The sequence below is a fragment of the Staurois parvus genome, unplaced genomic scaffold, assembly GCF_062004578.1.
Source record: "Staurois parvus isolate SC_StPar_1 unplaced genomic scaffold, SC_StPar_1.0 ptg001263l, whole genome shotgun sequence".
Taxonomy (NCBI): Eukaryota; Metazoa; Chordata; class Amphibia; order Anura; family Ranidae; genus Staurois; species Staurois parvus.
Genome location: NW_028319059.1, coordinates 897707 through 914519, shown reverse-complemented (window position 1 = coordinate 914519; position 16813 = coordinate 897707).

The following is a 16813-nucleotide window of genomic DNA, read 5'->3' as shown; positions in this document are numbered from 1 at the left end:
ACGATGACTCGGCATCGATTTATTATTATTATTATTATACAGTATTTATAAAGCGCCAACAGTTTGCTCAGCGCTGTACATTACAATGGGAGACAGTACACGAGACAGCACAGTAACAATACAATACAATACATGAGGGGTCCGAGGGCCCTGCTCCTTGGAGCTTACAATCTAGGAGGGAGGGGATAGTGTTACAGGAGGAAATAACTGTGGGGGAGGGAGTGGTAGGAGGAGTGGAGGAGATCGTCAATTAGCTGAGGGCGGGGGAAAGGCTTCCCTGAAGAGATGGGTTTTCAGGGTGCACCTAAAGGAGAGGAGAGTAGGTGATAGTCTGATGGATTGGGCTAGGGAGTTCCAGAGGATGGGGGAAGCCCTGGGGAAGTCCTGGAAACGGGCATGGGAGGAGGAGACCAGGCAACTAGAGAGTAGGAGGTCTTGTGAGGAGTGGAGAGTACGTTTTGGGTGGTATTTGGGTATCAGGTCAGTAAGGTACAGGGGCGGACTGACAACTCATGGGGCCCCCGGGCAATAGGGGATCATGGGGCCCCTGTGTGCTTGCCCAAACTCAAAAAAAGGTACCAGGGGCATCTCATGGGGCCCCCTACTGACCCCGGGCCCAAGTTTCCAAATGGTCAGTCCGCCCCTGATAAGGTAGTTTGGGGCAGTGTTATGAACAGCTTTGTACGTCAATGTTAGTATTTTGAATTTTATCCGTTGGGCAATCGGAAGCCAGTGGAGGGATTGGCAGAGGGGGGTGGCGGATACGGAGCGGTTAGTAAGGAGAATGAGTCTGGCCGCGGTATTCATTATAGACTGAAGCGGGGATAGCCTCTGGTGAGGTAAGCTGATGAGGAGGGAGTTACAGTAGTCACAGTCGTATTAGACCTTGTCACATCTCACCGGCCCAGCCTCTCTAGGATAATCCTACCCTCTTTCATGTTTGATCTATTCCCAACCCACAACTGTGGGCAAGATATGGTGTCAAGAGTCTAGCTGATATAATGCCTCCTGGGGCCATGCTACCCTTCCCACAGCTTTCCCATCTGCTCTACCTGCCGCAGGGGATGTTATTTCGATGTTATCAGCTGAGACATATGGCCAGGGTGCAATTTCTGCAACCACCCATTCTACAGGCTGATCCTGATGTAGAGCTGCTGGCTCAGGGAGACCTAAAAGAACCTCTATCCTTATTCAGTGCGCTGCTGTATGTTAACTCCCTAAGATAGAGCTCTAATGGGAAATTTAGAAAAATGATATTCCCTGTCTGGAAAAGAGGATATGGAAGACTGTCTGGAACAGGAAATTGGAACTGGAATAGGGTTTATTATACTCCCTTAAGGTTTTCTCGGATGTACCCGGGGCAGGAATCTATTTTCCCCACTGCCGGATACACCTAGGGTCCTTCTTGCATATTTCTTGGACTTGTCCTAAACATAGTCCTTTTTCGTCAGAGGTTTTTCAATTGATCAATCTTTGACTACAACTGTCCTTACCTGTCTCACCAGATTTTACTTTATTGGGACTTAATGATGATGCATAATGATCCTATCACCTGAAGTTATTAATTTCTTACCTCCTATACCAGAAAAGAAATCCTGAAGTGGACTTTGGCAGAGTCTCCTATGGTGTAGTCCTGGGAGGCCATCATAGATTATTCCCTCCCCATGTATAAGATTACTTACATGAATAGAGGATGTCCTTTGAAATATGACTGACTTCCCTGGATGTCCATGTAGTGGGGCTAATATCTGTGTATTACTCTTTTTTGACCTTGAAGCTTTACGGCATTGGATAGTACTTTGAGGGTCACTTCCCCTCTCCCCCCCTCCCAATTTTTTTTTCTCTCCCCTCCTCCATATAGTACTGCTCCTTATGTGTCTACAGGGGCGGACTGACCATTTGGGCCCTCGGGCACTGCCTGAGGGCCCAGGGTCAGTAGGGGGCCCCATGAGATGCCCCTGGTATGACCATTTGGGGCCTCGGGCACTACCTGAGGGCCCAGGGTCAGTAGGGGGCCCCATGAGATGCCCCTGGTACATTTTCATAGGCTTTTTGGGTGTAGTTTGAGTGTGGGTGAGGACACAGGGGCCCCATGATCCCCTATTGCCCGGGGGCCCCATAAGTTGTCAGTCTGCCCCTGTGTGTCTATGGCATTTCCATGACTTGTCCTGCATTAAAATGGATGATCTCTCCTTTGTGCACTTTGTATACCTTGTTGTGTTGAGCTTACCATGTCAAACAGATTTGTTTGATTTATTTATTATATTGTACTCTTTTTGTACTTTTATACCTTTTACAATAGAAAAACTCCTGTATTATAAAAAATAATAATAATAAAATATATATATATATATAATTAGATAATACATCTATGTGAATATTTGTCTGGCAAAAAAAATATTTATTTATTTATTTACATTATTTTAGTCATTTTAGTTTGCAAGCATACATTCCAAACGTGACAATATATGTTCCATGAACAAAATACCTCTATTAATGGGTTCTGCCCATGAAAAATAAATCAAACTAAACATACAGTATATAAATTATGATTGTGTATGTATGCATCCTTCCCATCACCATCTCAGTGAAGAAAAGTCTGTATATGAAATCCAATGTTTCTTCAATGTCACACGCAATAGAGCACTGCCAATGTGAAATGCGTTTCAAAGCATCTATGGAAGACCGGTTTGTTATCACGATAGAAGCTTTTAAGGCTGGTGGTCTATAGAGTGTGACATTGAAGAGACATTGCATTTCACATAAAGACTTTTCTTCTTTCATTTGCATTCACTGAGATGGTGATGGGAGGGGATCATACATTCTTTTTTTATATGTTTAGTTTGATTTATTTTTTTATGGACAGAACACATTTCTAGAAGTATTTTGGCACAGTTTTGTTTATGTGATATATTAAACAGGATAATACTTCATGTGCATCTCTCAATCAGCAAGGTATAGGTAGCCAAGTGCTTGGCTAACAATCAAGAGTGAGAGAAACACTGGCTGCAGCTGCTCTCTATAGCTGCTTCCCTGTGGTGCTGAACTGGTGGTCTGGCCAGGGGCTGAGGAGGCAGAAAGTCTGCAAACATGGTGCCCCCTGAGTAGTCGCCTCAGGGGTGCTCTGAGTAGCACTTGGGTGTGGGACCCCACGTTGTGAATGAGCACATGGTCACCGCGTTTAAAACACGTTTTGCACTGCGCCTCTAGGACCGGGCCTTTTGGCCAAGTCCTGGGCAATTTTTTTGCTACAGTCCTCAGGGCCTGGTCAGTGCACAATTTGGGCACGACCACTTTTTTATTATTTTTATAGATTTATTTAATTATTTATTTATTTATTTTTTCACTCTCACGTTTGTCACTTTTTACTTATGTGTGTGTTTTCTTCACATGATGGAGGGTGTGGGTCCTCGGGCCTGCCCTGAAGTCTAGGGGGAGGATGTGTGGCCTTTTGGTTCCTTCCTCCCCTGTCCCTAGGGGGTTTTCTCTTCGGGAGAGCCCCCTGACCAAGTACTGGATGTCCGGCTTCGGCTGGGCATAAGGAACGGTGGTCCACCAGGCCTTTTGGCCAGGAGGACCAAATGGGAACCTTGTCCCTGTCAGGAGCTTCGTGCCCCGGGGGATCAGGGTAGTGGTCCAACCCCTTCGGGGGTAGGACAAAGCACACCCCTAAGTGCACTTTTTGTGTGGTGTTTTTACACTTGCACTTTTTTGTGAAACACTTACGGGTTTTTCGTTGTAGTTTGCACGTTTGTGGACTGGTTAACAGCTATATCAGCAAAAGAAGAGAGCTGCCGAGCAGGAAACGTTCAATAGACTCTACCCTGTACCCTGATGAAGTCACATGGGCCGTGACGTAACGAGTAGGTGACGTAATATTCGGAGACACAATATCCGGAGCGGACGCCATCTTGGTGCTCCTAGTGAACCCATGCAGTACACCCATAGCATGAGGTTGAGGAATTAAAATGCCTGTATAGCTCTAATAATATGCGAGTAGAAAATTGGCTTCTTTTTGAATACTTTTCAAATAAAAACAGTATTACACTATGGAAGTTTTCTCTTCTATATTTTAATCATGGGTCCTGTTGGAGTTGATCGTATCACTCAGAGTTATAGGGGATCTTGATGTGGTTTATATACTACTACTGGAAGGAGTCCATTAAACAGGATATCGCTTTTGGAGGATCCAGGGGTGATCCAAAAGTTGTTTGGCCCATTTGGTCACGGTAAGGAGGTGAGAAGGCAATTCAGCTATTTTTGGATATACCACCAGCGGCTGTAGTGCACATCCACAGCACGTTTGCACGGTTAAGATTGTGGATCACCTGCGTTTACATAAACTGATTTTGGAATTTGATTGGGCTTTTTTTATGCATTTTGATTCAGATGGTTGTTGCAAATATTTTTGATAATTTTATTTGTCGATGCGATTTTTCGAAGCACTGTTCACTTTAGTTTGTATGATTTATCCCCCTGTGCTGGGATCACGTAATCACCGTTTGTGTTTGAGCAGTGACATCCTGATCACTTGTTCTGTTTTCACAGTTTTTTTTATGTTGGTCTTGAATTTAAAATTGGGTTAATTGTGAATGCATGTATTGTAGTATATAACAATTGTTTTCACTATCTCACTTTGTGTCCTTCACGTTTGGATCTTATTAAGACACTATTAGGAGATTAACTTAGGATCTCTTGCACTTGAGGTTATCACTTATTTGATCTGTGAAAGATCAGGTTTTATTTTTAATGTTTATATTACATGTGTGTGTTATATTTGCTTATGCATAATATTTATTTATTGGTTCTGAGCGCTACATCATTTTTTTTATCATTTATTCATTGTCACTTTAGGTAATAAGTGTGGGTGTTAGCTGCCGCCATTTATTTATTTATTATTACTTATTAGAGTTGCTGTAAGCTTCCTTAGCGCAGAAGGTTTACGTTATTTTGTTATATTTTTGTTCAATAGACTCAGAAAAGCACTGCACTGTGGAAACTGTTGTCCAGAGGAGAGACTACTGTAATAAAAAGCTTTTGAACTACATTCCCCAGAGAGGAGATTGCCAGGAGGGGGAAGAGATATGTTCTCAGGCTGTACAGGACACAGTTTGCTATTGCCATAAGGAAGTCTTGAAAGAGCAAATTGCTGTCCTGTGTGCACCCCCACACCTGCATAATGGCAGTCTGTGCAAGATCTGGAGTGCTGAGTTCAGGTGTGCTGACAGCCAAAATCATTTGGGTGCAGAGCAAACATTTGCTGTGTGTGACTGGATGGTGAGCTGCCATATCGCTGGGACTGGTGAGCTTCTTTGGGGATTTACTATCTGCTGCTAGAAAGACTGAGACCTTTAGGAACTGACCATACAGCCATCTAGTAGCCCTATTGCTGTCTGCAGGCTTGACTGAGACTGTTCTCATATGCACGGTCCAACTGGGACCCAACACTAGCCGGCTGAAGAGCTAAAGACTGTTCCTTTACAGCTGCTACACAGAGACCTTTACCACCTGCTTATTCTAAGAGGTACCTCTCAGGGGACATTGTACCATATCTTAGCCATTCTTTTAGATTGCTCTCTAGACTAGTTATAGTATTAATATTCACATTGCAATGAATGCTTATATGTACTGTTTATTGCTGATTGTGCTGATTTATGTGTTGATTCCAGTCTAGTGGTACAGACCTCTATCCTAAGTTACTTTGGCATAGTGACTATACTGTCTAGCAGACTGTGTCTGAGCCTACCTTCTGTATGCTCATTTATGCTCAAACCACCATTTACTCTAACCCGTATCCATACATTGAGTTAATTTACCACTAAATGGTCTTGTGACTATTTCCTGATACTAATTCATAACCAAGTTAACCACTTGCCGCCCAGCCACCACATATAAACGGTGGCAGGGCGGCACTCGTAGGCAAAAGCACGTTTTAAAACGGCTGCCTTCAAAACAGGTAGGGGGCGCACACGAGGCGTGTGCCTGCCCTACCTGTCCCGCGGGTGTCAGCAGCGGGTGTCAGCCGACGGGTCACCGGCCGTTTTCCCGCGATTGACGGTGATCGCTGACACAGAGCAGGGCTGCATTGTTTACACACAGCCCTGTTCTGTGTCAGTTCTCTGACAGCTTGTGAGAAGCTGCAGAGTTTCTCTCCCTCGATCAACTCCCCCCTCCCTCCCCCCGTCCAGTACACACCCCCGCCCCCTAGTAAAACACTCCCCTTACACTGCAAATTCTAAAAAGTGGTTTCAGTGGTTTTTTTTCACTGATCACTGTATTGATGTCACTGGGGATGTCAGTGACCCCAAGTCAGTTCCCCCCCCCCCAGTGTCAAAATGTCCGCCGCAGTTCCGCAGTCCTGCCATAAGTCGCTGGTCGCCGTCATATGTCGCTGATTGCCGCCAAAAGTCGCTGATCGGCGCCATTATTAGTATAAATAAAAATGAAAAATTCCAGTATCTTTCCCGCCATTTGTAAACGCTATAACTTTCACGTAAACCAATTAATTTACACGTATTGGGTTTTTTTTTAGCAAAGACATGTCGCAGAATGTATTTTGGCAGAAATTTATGACTAAATTGATTTTTTTTTTACTGGACATGTTTTATAGCAAAAAGTCCAAAATATTGTTTTTTTTTCCTCAATATTGTCAGCCTTTTTTTTTATAGCGCAAAAAATAAAAACCGCACAGGCTATCAAATACCACCGAAAGAAAGCTCAATTTGTGGGGAAAAAAAGGATGTAAATTTCGTTTATGTACCGTATTGCATGACCGCGCAATTGTCCGTTAAACTAGCGCAGCGCTGTATAGCAGAAAAAATGGCGTACATTGCAGTATCTATACCATAGTTTGTAGACGCTATAACTTTCACACAAAGCAATCAATATACACTTATTGGGATTTTTTTTACCAAAAACATGGAGCAGAATACATTTTGGCCTAAATTTATAACTAACTTTGAGTTTACCATATATTTTTTATAGCTGAAAGTAAAAAATATTGTTTTTCTTCAAAATTTTTGGCCTTTTTTTGTTTATAGCGTGAAAAATAAAAAGCGCACAGGTGATCAAATTACACCGAAAGAAAGCTCTATTTGTGTGAAAAAATGGACGTAAATTTCGTTTGGGTGCAGCATTGCATGACTGCGCAATTATCAGTTGAATTAGCGCAGCGCCGGGTAGCAAAAAGAGGCCTGGTCATTAAGGGGGGTAAATCCTCTGGAGCTCAAGTGGTTAAAAAAGTATCTACACTTGTGTTCCTATAAGTACTTGAATTAACTTTCACTCAACAAGGTGTGTCAGAGAGACTGAGGTTGTTCTTGGAGTCGAGGCACAGAACAAAGAACCCAAAATGCTGCCATTTTTTGCTATACAGTGCTGCACTAGTTTAACTGACAATTGCACAGTCATGCAATACTGTACGTAAATTAAATTTATAGCCTTTTTTCACGCAAATAGAGCTTTCTTTCAGTAGTATTTGATCACTTGTGCACTTTTTATTTTTTGAGCTATAAACCAAACAAAATTGTAAAAAAAACTAATATTTTCTCATTTCTGTCATAAAAAATATCCAAAAAACTCAAATTTCATCATAAATTGAGGTCAAAATGTATTCTACTACATGTTTTTTGTAAAAAAAAACATCCTAATATGTGTATATTGATTGCTTTGTGTGAAAGTTATAGAGTCTACAAACTATGGTATAGATAATGGAATTTACACAGCTTTTACTTCACCTCACTGCCTATGGCATTTCTCGAAGTGTTAAAATACCAGGATAGTACAAACACCCCCAAATGACCCCTTTTCAGAAAGTAGACACCCTAAGCTATCCACTGAGAGGCATATTGAGTCCATGGGAGATTTATTTTTTTTCCACAAGTCTTTGGAAATGACAAAAACATTTTTTTTTTTTTTTACACAAAGTTGTCACTTAAATAATATATTGTTCACACAAGCCATGAGTATATGTAGAATTACACTCCAAAATACATTCTGATACTTCTACTAAGTATGGGGATACGTGTGAGACTTTTTGCCACATACAGAAGCCTGAAATCCAATGACCACTTTGAAAGCCTGAAGGTGCGTAACTTCCTCGTTTCACTTTCTCACTACCTATCACAGTTTCGGAGGCCCTGAAATGCCAGGATAGCACCCCCCCCCCCCCAAATGACCACTTTTTGGAAAGTAGACACACCAAGGAATTTAAAAAGAGGCACGATGAGTATTTTGCAGATCTAATTTTTTCTCACAAGGTTTTGAAATATAAAAAAAAGAAAAGAAAAAATATGTTTTTGTTTTCTTTCTTCATTTTACAAAAACTTGTGGCAAGAAACGAGATCTGCAAAATACTCACCATGCTTCTTATTAAATTCCTTGGGGTGTCTATTTTCCAACAAAGGGTCATGGGGGGGGGGTTGGTGCTATCCTGGCATTTCAGGGCCTCCAAAACTGTGATAGGTAGTCAGGAAGTGTAATGAGGAAATAAAGCCCTTTAAAAGCCTGAAGGTGCTTATTGGATTTTGGGGTTCTGTACTTGGCTAGACTGCCAAAACATCTCTCAGATGTGGTACCCCCATACTCGGGAGAAGTAGCAGAATGTATTTTGGGGAGTAATTCCATATATACCTATGGCATGTGTGAGCAATAAATCATTTAAGTGACAATTTTGTGTATAAAATTTATTTTTATTTTTTTTTGTCATTTTCCAAAAACCTGTGGTACAAAATAAATTCTTCTATTGAATCAACATGCCTCTCAGCAAATAGTTTAGGGTGTCTACTTTCCAAAAAGGGGTCATTTTGGAGTGTGGGGGCATTTTATGCCCAGCATTAGAAGTTTGTGCCACACATCATTCACTCTGCTAACACTTGAAGACCAAGCCTTTTCTGACACTTTTTGTTCACATGAAAAAAATCTGTATTTTTTGCTAGGAAATTACTTTAAACCCGCAAACATTACATTTTTTTTAAAAGCAGACATGGTGTGTGCTGCAATTTTTTTTATGCCACATAGTACTCACGGACTTTGTTTACTTTTAATGCACAAAAACACAATAAATTGGCCAATTATTTGGTAAAATATAAAAGATGATGGTATGCTGAGTAAATAGATACCAAACATGACATACTTTAAAACTGTGCATGCCCCATGCAATTGCTACAAACTACATACATTTTTAATATATATAGGCTATGCTTTAAAAGCCTTTACAAGCTACCATTTTAAATTTACAGAGGAGGTCTAGTGCTAGAATTACTGTCCTTGATCTGATGTTCGTGGCGATACCTCACATGCATGGTGCAACTGCTGTTTACATACTGGCATGGGGTCAACGCTCCAGCACGCAGGTGTGCGCAGGGGGCGAGGGTGCTTTTATTTTTTTATAAGTTATTTTGATTTTTTTAAATTATTTTTACACTGTTCCTTTCATTTTTTTTAATCACTTTTAATGCTATCACAGGGAATGCAAATATCCCCTATAACTTTAATGGGCATTGTCACATATTCTTTTTTTTTTTAATCTGGGGTCTATCAGACTCTGGATATATCCTCTGCCCTTACATTATCTAATCTCACCAAGATCGGTGTGATCAGATGCTTTCCCAGTTTACAAATGGGGCTGTTTATATCCTGCGAAACTGAAGTGATAAAATGCTTGTAGCTTCTGATTTCTTATGCTATAGAGATGATTGGCACCATTCTAGTCTCCAATCAGCTCTATGGTCAGCTGGCAGAAATACCGGCTGCATTCTCAGGTTCCCCCAATGGCACAGGACTGCCCGAGATGGCCGTGGAAGGCAGCGTGGGAGGGGGAGTATCTTCTCCCGCTGCTTGTAAAAGCAATCCTGCAGCTAATTAGCCACTAGGATTGCTTTTACATGAAAGCCGATCGCTAGATGAAAAAAACGATACCAGGATGATGCCTGCAGCTGCATGGGGGCCCCATGAGCAGGGCCAGAACAATAGGAGTTTCCAGGTGCTGGGTTAGGGAATGCACTGGCGATTTGGTGAAACTGCAATGCCACTCCTGTCAGAAGGAACAGCAATGGCTTTTGCTGGAAATAATTCAGCTTTCTCCTCCCTCCTGCAGGGGGTGAAAGAAAGCCGGCACTGAGACCTCAGTCTCAGTGTGGGAGAGGAAGGAGGAGAGAATGTCTTCACTGAAGGTGGGAACAGTATTTGTGATCTGTGAGTAGGGGGGACACAACTCTGATATAAAGGGCACTGTGATGGGGACACTAGGATGGGGACAGCTGATGTAAATGCACACAGTGATGGAGACACATGAGGTAAGGGAGCAGTGTGATGGGGACACCTGATGTAAGGTGAAACTGTGATGGGGACATCTGATGGATGGGGACACCTGATGTAAGAGGGCATCTGATGTAAAGCAAAACTATGATGGGAACCTGATGGATGGGGACACCTGATGTAAGAGGACACTGTGATGGGGGAACCTGATGGATGGAGTCCCCTGATGTAAGGGGACACTGTGATGGGGAAACCTGATGGATGGGAACAACTGGTGTAAGGGGACACTGTAATGGGGACATCTGATGGATAGGGACACCTGATGTAAGAGGGCACCTGATGTAAAGAAAAACTGTGATGGGGAACCTGATGAATGGGGACACCTGATTTAAGAGGACACTGTAATGGGGGAACCTGATGGATGGGGACACCTGATATAAGGAGACACTGTAATGGAGACATCTGATAAATGGGGACACCTGGTGTAAGGGGAAACCATGATGGTGAACCAGATGGATGGGGATACTGTGATGGGGGAACCTGATGGATGGGAACCCCTGATTTAAAGGTACACTCTGATGGGGGAACCTGATGGATGAGGACCACTGATGTAAGGGGACACTGTGATGGGGACATCTGATGGATAGGGACACCTGATGTAAGATGGCACCTGATGTAAAGAAAAACTGTGCTGGGGAACCTGATGGATGGGGACACCTGATGTAAGGGGACACTGTGATGGGGAAACCTGATGGATGGGGACACTTGGTATAAGGGGACACTGTAATGGAGACATCTGATAAATGGGGACACCTGGTGTAAGGGGACACTGATGGAGAACAAGATGGATGGAGATACCTGATTTATGGGGATACTGTGATGGGGGAACCTGATGGATGGGAACCCCTGATGTAAAGGTACACTGTGCTGGGGGAACCTGATGGATGGGGACCCCTGATGTAAAGGTACACTGTGATGGGGGAACCTGATGGATGAGGACCACTGATGTAAGGGAAAACTGTGATGGGGTAACCTGATGTATGGGGGCACTGTGATGGGGACACCTGATGTAGGCAGGTAGAGGCCCCGGTGTATTATTTTGCCCAGGGGCCCATGAAGATGGAACCAGCAAACACAAATGCTCCTGCGCTTGGGGATGGACTCGATGCAGGCTACAACCACATTAAGAATATCCTGGAATATGCACACCTTGCTGCCCTCAATAGACCGGGGAAATCCAAATATACTGAATGAGGAAAGAACATGACAGGCTTAAAGACATTGAAAAAAATGGAATTAAAAAAAATCCAGTGGGGTAGGAGGGAGCAGGGAGGAATCTGAGCCTGGAGTCTGACTTTAATAATAAATGAACGACCTGTAAAACTAAACCAAAAGGTCACTAAAAACCACAAAGATCATTTACATGTCTCTGGGTAAAAAGTACCCCACCAAGCAAGCGATGTACACTGATGAGGCTCAGGTCTGCAGCTTGGTGTACTAATGTTATAGGCTATAGGAGGCTCATTGGTGACAGTTGGAAGTGTGTAATACTCTACAAAACAGTGCTAAGGAGCCCGCTGGCATGGACTAATAGAAAAACACTTTAATCGTACTCCAAAGAGTTCCAAGCATCTGACCTTGTTGTCTCTCTATATCGAGTTAGACTGTGTTGATCATGAAGAGACATTGTGCCACAAGAATAACATTTATGAAGGAGATAAAATCTAAGTAATAAAAATAGTAATATTGTGTGCTGCATTGGAAATGTAGAAGAAAAAAGATGAGCAAAAAATGATTAGGATCTGTTCACACCAACTGTCTTGGCCTTCAATAGGAAACCTCGCCCAGCGCAGTCCCAACACAAAGACAGCGCAATTTGCTTCGTTTGCAATGACAACGGGAATGAGTCACTGGTTGTTAGGACACTGGTGGGGGCTGGCTCCTAAAAACCAACAGAAATCGCAGCCAAGAATGCACAAACAAAATGCATGGACGTGCATTTTTGGTGTTAGTACATTAAAAGGGACATAAAATTGTGCTGCAAAAAAAAAGGAAACTTTGGCAAAATAAAAAAAAAAAAGAGGGAAAAAATGCACTAGAACAATTTGAAAATGCATCAAAAAACCGCACAAAACTGTGCATGCAGAAATGTATCTGGATCCCAAAAAGTGTGGTGTAAACCAGCCGTGAGGGAACATGAAAAAAATGGAGAGGATCTAGCTAGAAATAAACTAACTAGCACTAAAGGAGGACACAGAAAGATACCAAAATGACACTACAGTATAAACAAGTTGTAACCCAGAAATCCCCACTAGGTGTCAGCATACTACAAAAAGATAACACACTTCATGCTATGTTACCTCCCTGAAAATCCCATATTACAGCGCCATACATTACACGCAGTCAGGGGCGGACTGACCATTTGGAAACTCGAGGGCCCGGGGTCAGTAGGGGGCCCCATGAGATGCCCCTGGTACATTTTTCATAGGCTTTTTTTAGTTTGGGCAAGGACACAGGGGTCCCATGATCCCCTATTGCCCAGGGGCCCCAGGAGTTGTCAGCCCGCCCCTGCACGCAGTTGCTTGACTTTCCTCGTTCTGGGTGGATGTCATATGATATCCTCCCAGAATACACCTTGCTCTCTGCGGGCACCATCTGTCACCCACTGTGTCCACCGGACACAGCCAATGACAGATTAAAATCCCGGCCTGCTGCAGGTACCTTGTAACCGCTGTGGCCAATCACAGCAGATCACATGACAATTGTAAACAATGAATAGCTTCCTTTAATGCCATTCATTGTGTAAAATTGTGTTGCTAGCTGCGATTGGTCACATGGTTACAGACATGGCCAATCACAGCCTTTCTGTACCATGTGATTTGCTGTGGCCAATCACCTCTAATCATAACAATACATACTGAATTAATCAATTTCTTTCAGTAAAAAAGCATGCTTAAAGCAATGTAATTCACTGCTATAAACAATCATAATGTGCACAAAAACTACTATAGTAACTCTGCATTGCTTTGGTCACAGTGTGTTAAAAAAAATCATAAAAAAAGAAATAATACATGTAAAAAAAAAGAAAAAAAAATTCAAAATGTTTTTTTTTTGCCAGACTGTCACCAGTCAGTGTCCCTGATCACCACCACACCAGATATGTTGGTGCTGTACTGCCCTGGTGACAGTATGTAAAAAAGAAAATAGTGAAATTTTTTTTTAACTTCTTTTTTCCAAAACATTATGACAGAAAATTGCAATTTCAAAAAGAGCTCCGTACCTCTTACTAAATACCTTGGACTGTTTACTTTCCAAAAATGGGTTATTTGGAAGGTATTTGTACTGTCTTGGGCCTCAAGAAATAAGATTGACCATCAGTACATCAGGATTGATCAATTTTCAGATATAGCCCATAGTTTGTGAACTCTATAACTTTCCTACAGACTACATAACATACACTGATTTGAGTTATTTTCACCAAAGAAGTGTAGCAGAATACATTTTGGCCTAAATTTATGAAGAGCAATTATTTATTCAAAGAATTTTATAACAGAAACGAAGAAAAACGTGTTTTCTTTTCAAAATGTTTTATTTATACAGCAACAAATAAAAAATCCAGTGGTGATTAAATACCACCAAAAGAAAGCTCTATTTGTGTGAAACAATGATAAAAATTTAGTTTGGGTACTGAAAGGATTCCAACCTTTAAACCCCTTTTCCTTTATATCAGTATTTTTCCTTTTTCTGTGCTGCACAGCTGTCTGGGTGTGGCACGGGCTCGATCGATCGGGCAATCAAAGTAAACCAACACTCAGGTGGGATACAAGAAGATTGCGAAGTTTATTACTAGAGATGAGCGAATTATTCAAAAATTCGGTTCGGCTGATTCGCCGAATTCGCGGAATAAATTCGCTTCGAGCCGAATATATTCGCTGCGAATTTAACTTATAAAAAGGGTGTTTCTAGGCTTCAGAGAGCCTTTATATTAGTGCAGAACACTGTACCTTTAATTTAAATGCCCTTGGAGTCTGCTGGGGAAGAGAAATAATACCGACAGTCAGTATGACATGCAGATGAGTGCCGTCGATCTTAGAATCACCGCACACTTCACTCATTTGGGCAGTCACGGGGCCAAAACCAGAGTGTGGAGCCACAGTGTGGCGGTGGAGGCAGCAGCAATGGGAGGCCATACAGCACCCTATGACAAAATGGAACCCACCAGCAGTGTGAGGAGACATTGTGGGCCATTTGTGCCAAGGAATGCGAGGGACTCCCTGCCTCCATCTCCACAGCATACTGCCACGGTGCGTCTGGGTCCTCTGTCTCCTCCTCCTCCTCCTCTACCAGATGCTCCTGCTCCTCCACTCCTGTCCGCTGAGTGGAAAAACCACCCATTTCACTCAATAATTCCTGAGCACCAATGTCCTCCTCTACCTCCTCCTCTTCTTCCTGTCCTGCCCCCACAGGGGTCCTGTGGCGTTGAGATCTGTGCGCCACGTCTACCGCACCCTGACCAGCCATTGTTAACAGCATTTGTTCCAGGACGTGCAACAGAGGAATGACGTCGTTCATCCCATAGTCCTGCCGACTCACGAATAGCGTGGCCTCCTCAAAGGGCCTGAGCAAGCACAGGTGTCACGCATGAGCTGCCAATGGCTGACATCGAAGTTACACAGGGGAGTACCTTTATCCGCTTGTAACATCAGGAAATCGTGATGGCCTTTCGCTGTTCGTAAAGGCGGTCTAACATATGTAGGGTTGAATTCCACCTTGTTGCAACGTCGCAGATCAGGCGATGCTGTGGAATTCCGTTCTGCCGCTGCAGCTCAAGGAGGGTGTGCTTTGCGGTGTAGGAATGGCTGAAATGCATGCAAAGTTTACGTGACATTTTAAGGATGTCTTGCAGTGGCATGGTGGATTTTAGGAACCGCTTGACAACCAGATTGAACACGTGAGCCATGCATGGAGCATGGCACAACCTTCCTTGACGCAGAGCAGACACCATGTTCTTTCCGTTGTCGGTCAACATGGTTCCGATTTTCAGTTTGCGCGGAGACAGCCATCTGTCGATTTCTCTGTTCATTACACTGAGAAGTTCCTCCTCTGTGTGACTACGTTCGCCAAGGCATACCAGGTGCAGCACAGCGTGACACCGTTGCGCCCTGCACATGTGATATGCCGGTCGGGTAATGGGACTTGGCACGGGGGTGGCGGCTGAGGACACGGCGGAAGAAGAGGTGGTAGAGGCGGACATCTTTGCTGGACCAAGGACGTGCAAACGTGGAGGCAAAAGCGGCGTGACCTGTCCAAGTTGCTGGTGCGGCTGTGCCGGCACCACGTTCACCCAGTGGGCCGTAAATGACATGTACTGTCCCTGACCGTAGTTACAGCTCCACACGTCGGCGCTGCCGTGCACTTTGGCAGAGACCGACATGCTCAAAGACTGGCCCACCATCTCTTCTACATGTGAATGCAGGGCTGGCACTGCCTTTTTGGCAAAGAAATGCCGGCTTGGCACTCTCCACCGCGGCTCGGCACAAGCCATCATTTCTCGGAAAGGTGCTGAGTCCACCACTTGGAAAGGGAGGGACTGCAGCACCAGCAACTTGGACAGGAGGACGTTCAGCTTCTGCACCGTCGGGTGCGTGCTCGCAAACTGTTGTCTCTTGGAAACGGATTCCAAGAAAGACTGCTGACGGAATCCGTGAAGAGGAGTAGCAGGAGAAGGAGCATCTGAACGAGCGGAAGATGCCAACGAGCGACAACTCCCCTCAGCAGAGGTGTTGGAGCCTTGACTGGCTGATAGAGGGCGATTGACGTCGGGTGACGGAGCGAGTAACGGAGCGGGTGATGGAGCGGGGGCTGGGGCAGGCAGAACCGCCGTATCTTTATCACGGTTTTCCCAGGCCACCGAATGGCGATGCTGCATATGCTGACGCAACGCTGTAGTCCCAACATTGGCCCCCTGGCCACGCTTGACTTTCTGGCCACATAGTCGACATACGGCTACGTTTACTTCCTCGGGTGGCTTAACGAAAAATTGCCACACCGCCGAGTAGGAAACTTTGCCCCCGCTACTCCTCACTGGCTGACTGCTACTTCCTCCGTGCACACCGGCACCACTACTGGCCGTGGTGGTAGGCTGCAGTGGAGCTGGTGCTCTACTCCGTGGCCGTTTGCCTCCACTGACACTGCTGCGACCCTGCTGCCTCCTGGGCAACCCACCGACTGTTTTGCTCGCTGGCAAGCTGGCACCCTCTTCTCCTGATGATGCGGAAGCAATAGCCTGATGACGACGAGGCTGCCAAGTGCGATCAGCCTCATCATCATCAATTAGGGTCTCCGCGTCACTACTAGCCCCCTCGGCTGCGTGTGGGTCAGGAGACAGACCTGTCTCTAGACCGGCTACCGAGCCACTCTCCTCGCCAGTACTTCTTCGCCTGGCTGCTGAAGAGGCGGATGTCTCCCCCCGTTCCTGACCGCCCTCTGTTAGCTCTTCCTCACTGTACAGTGGGGCTGAGCCCACAGCATGCGATACTTCGCTTGGTGAGGGAAC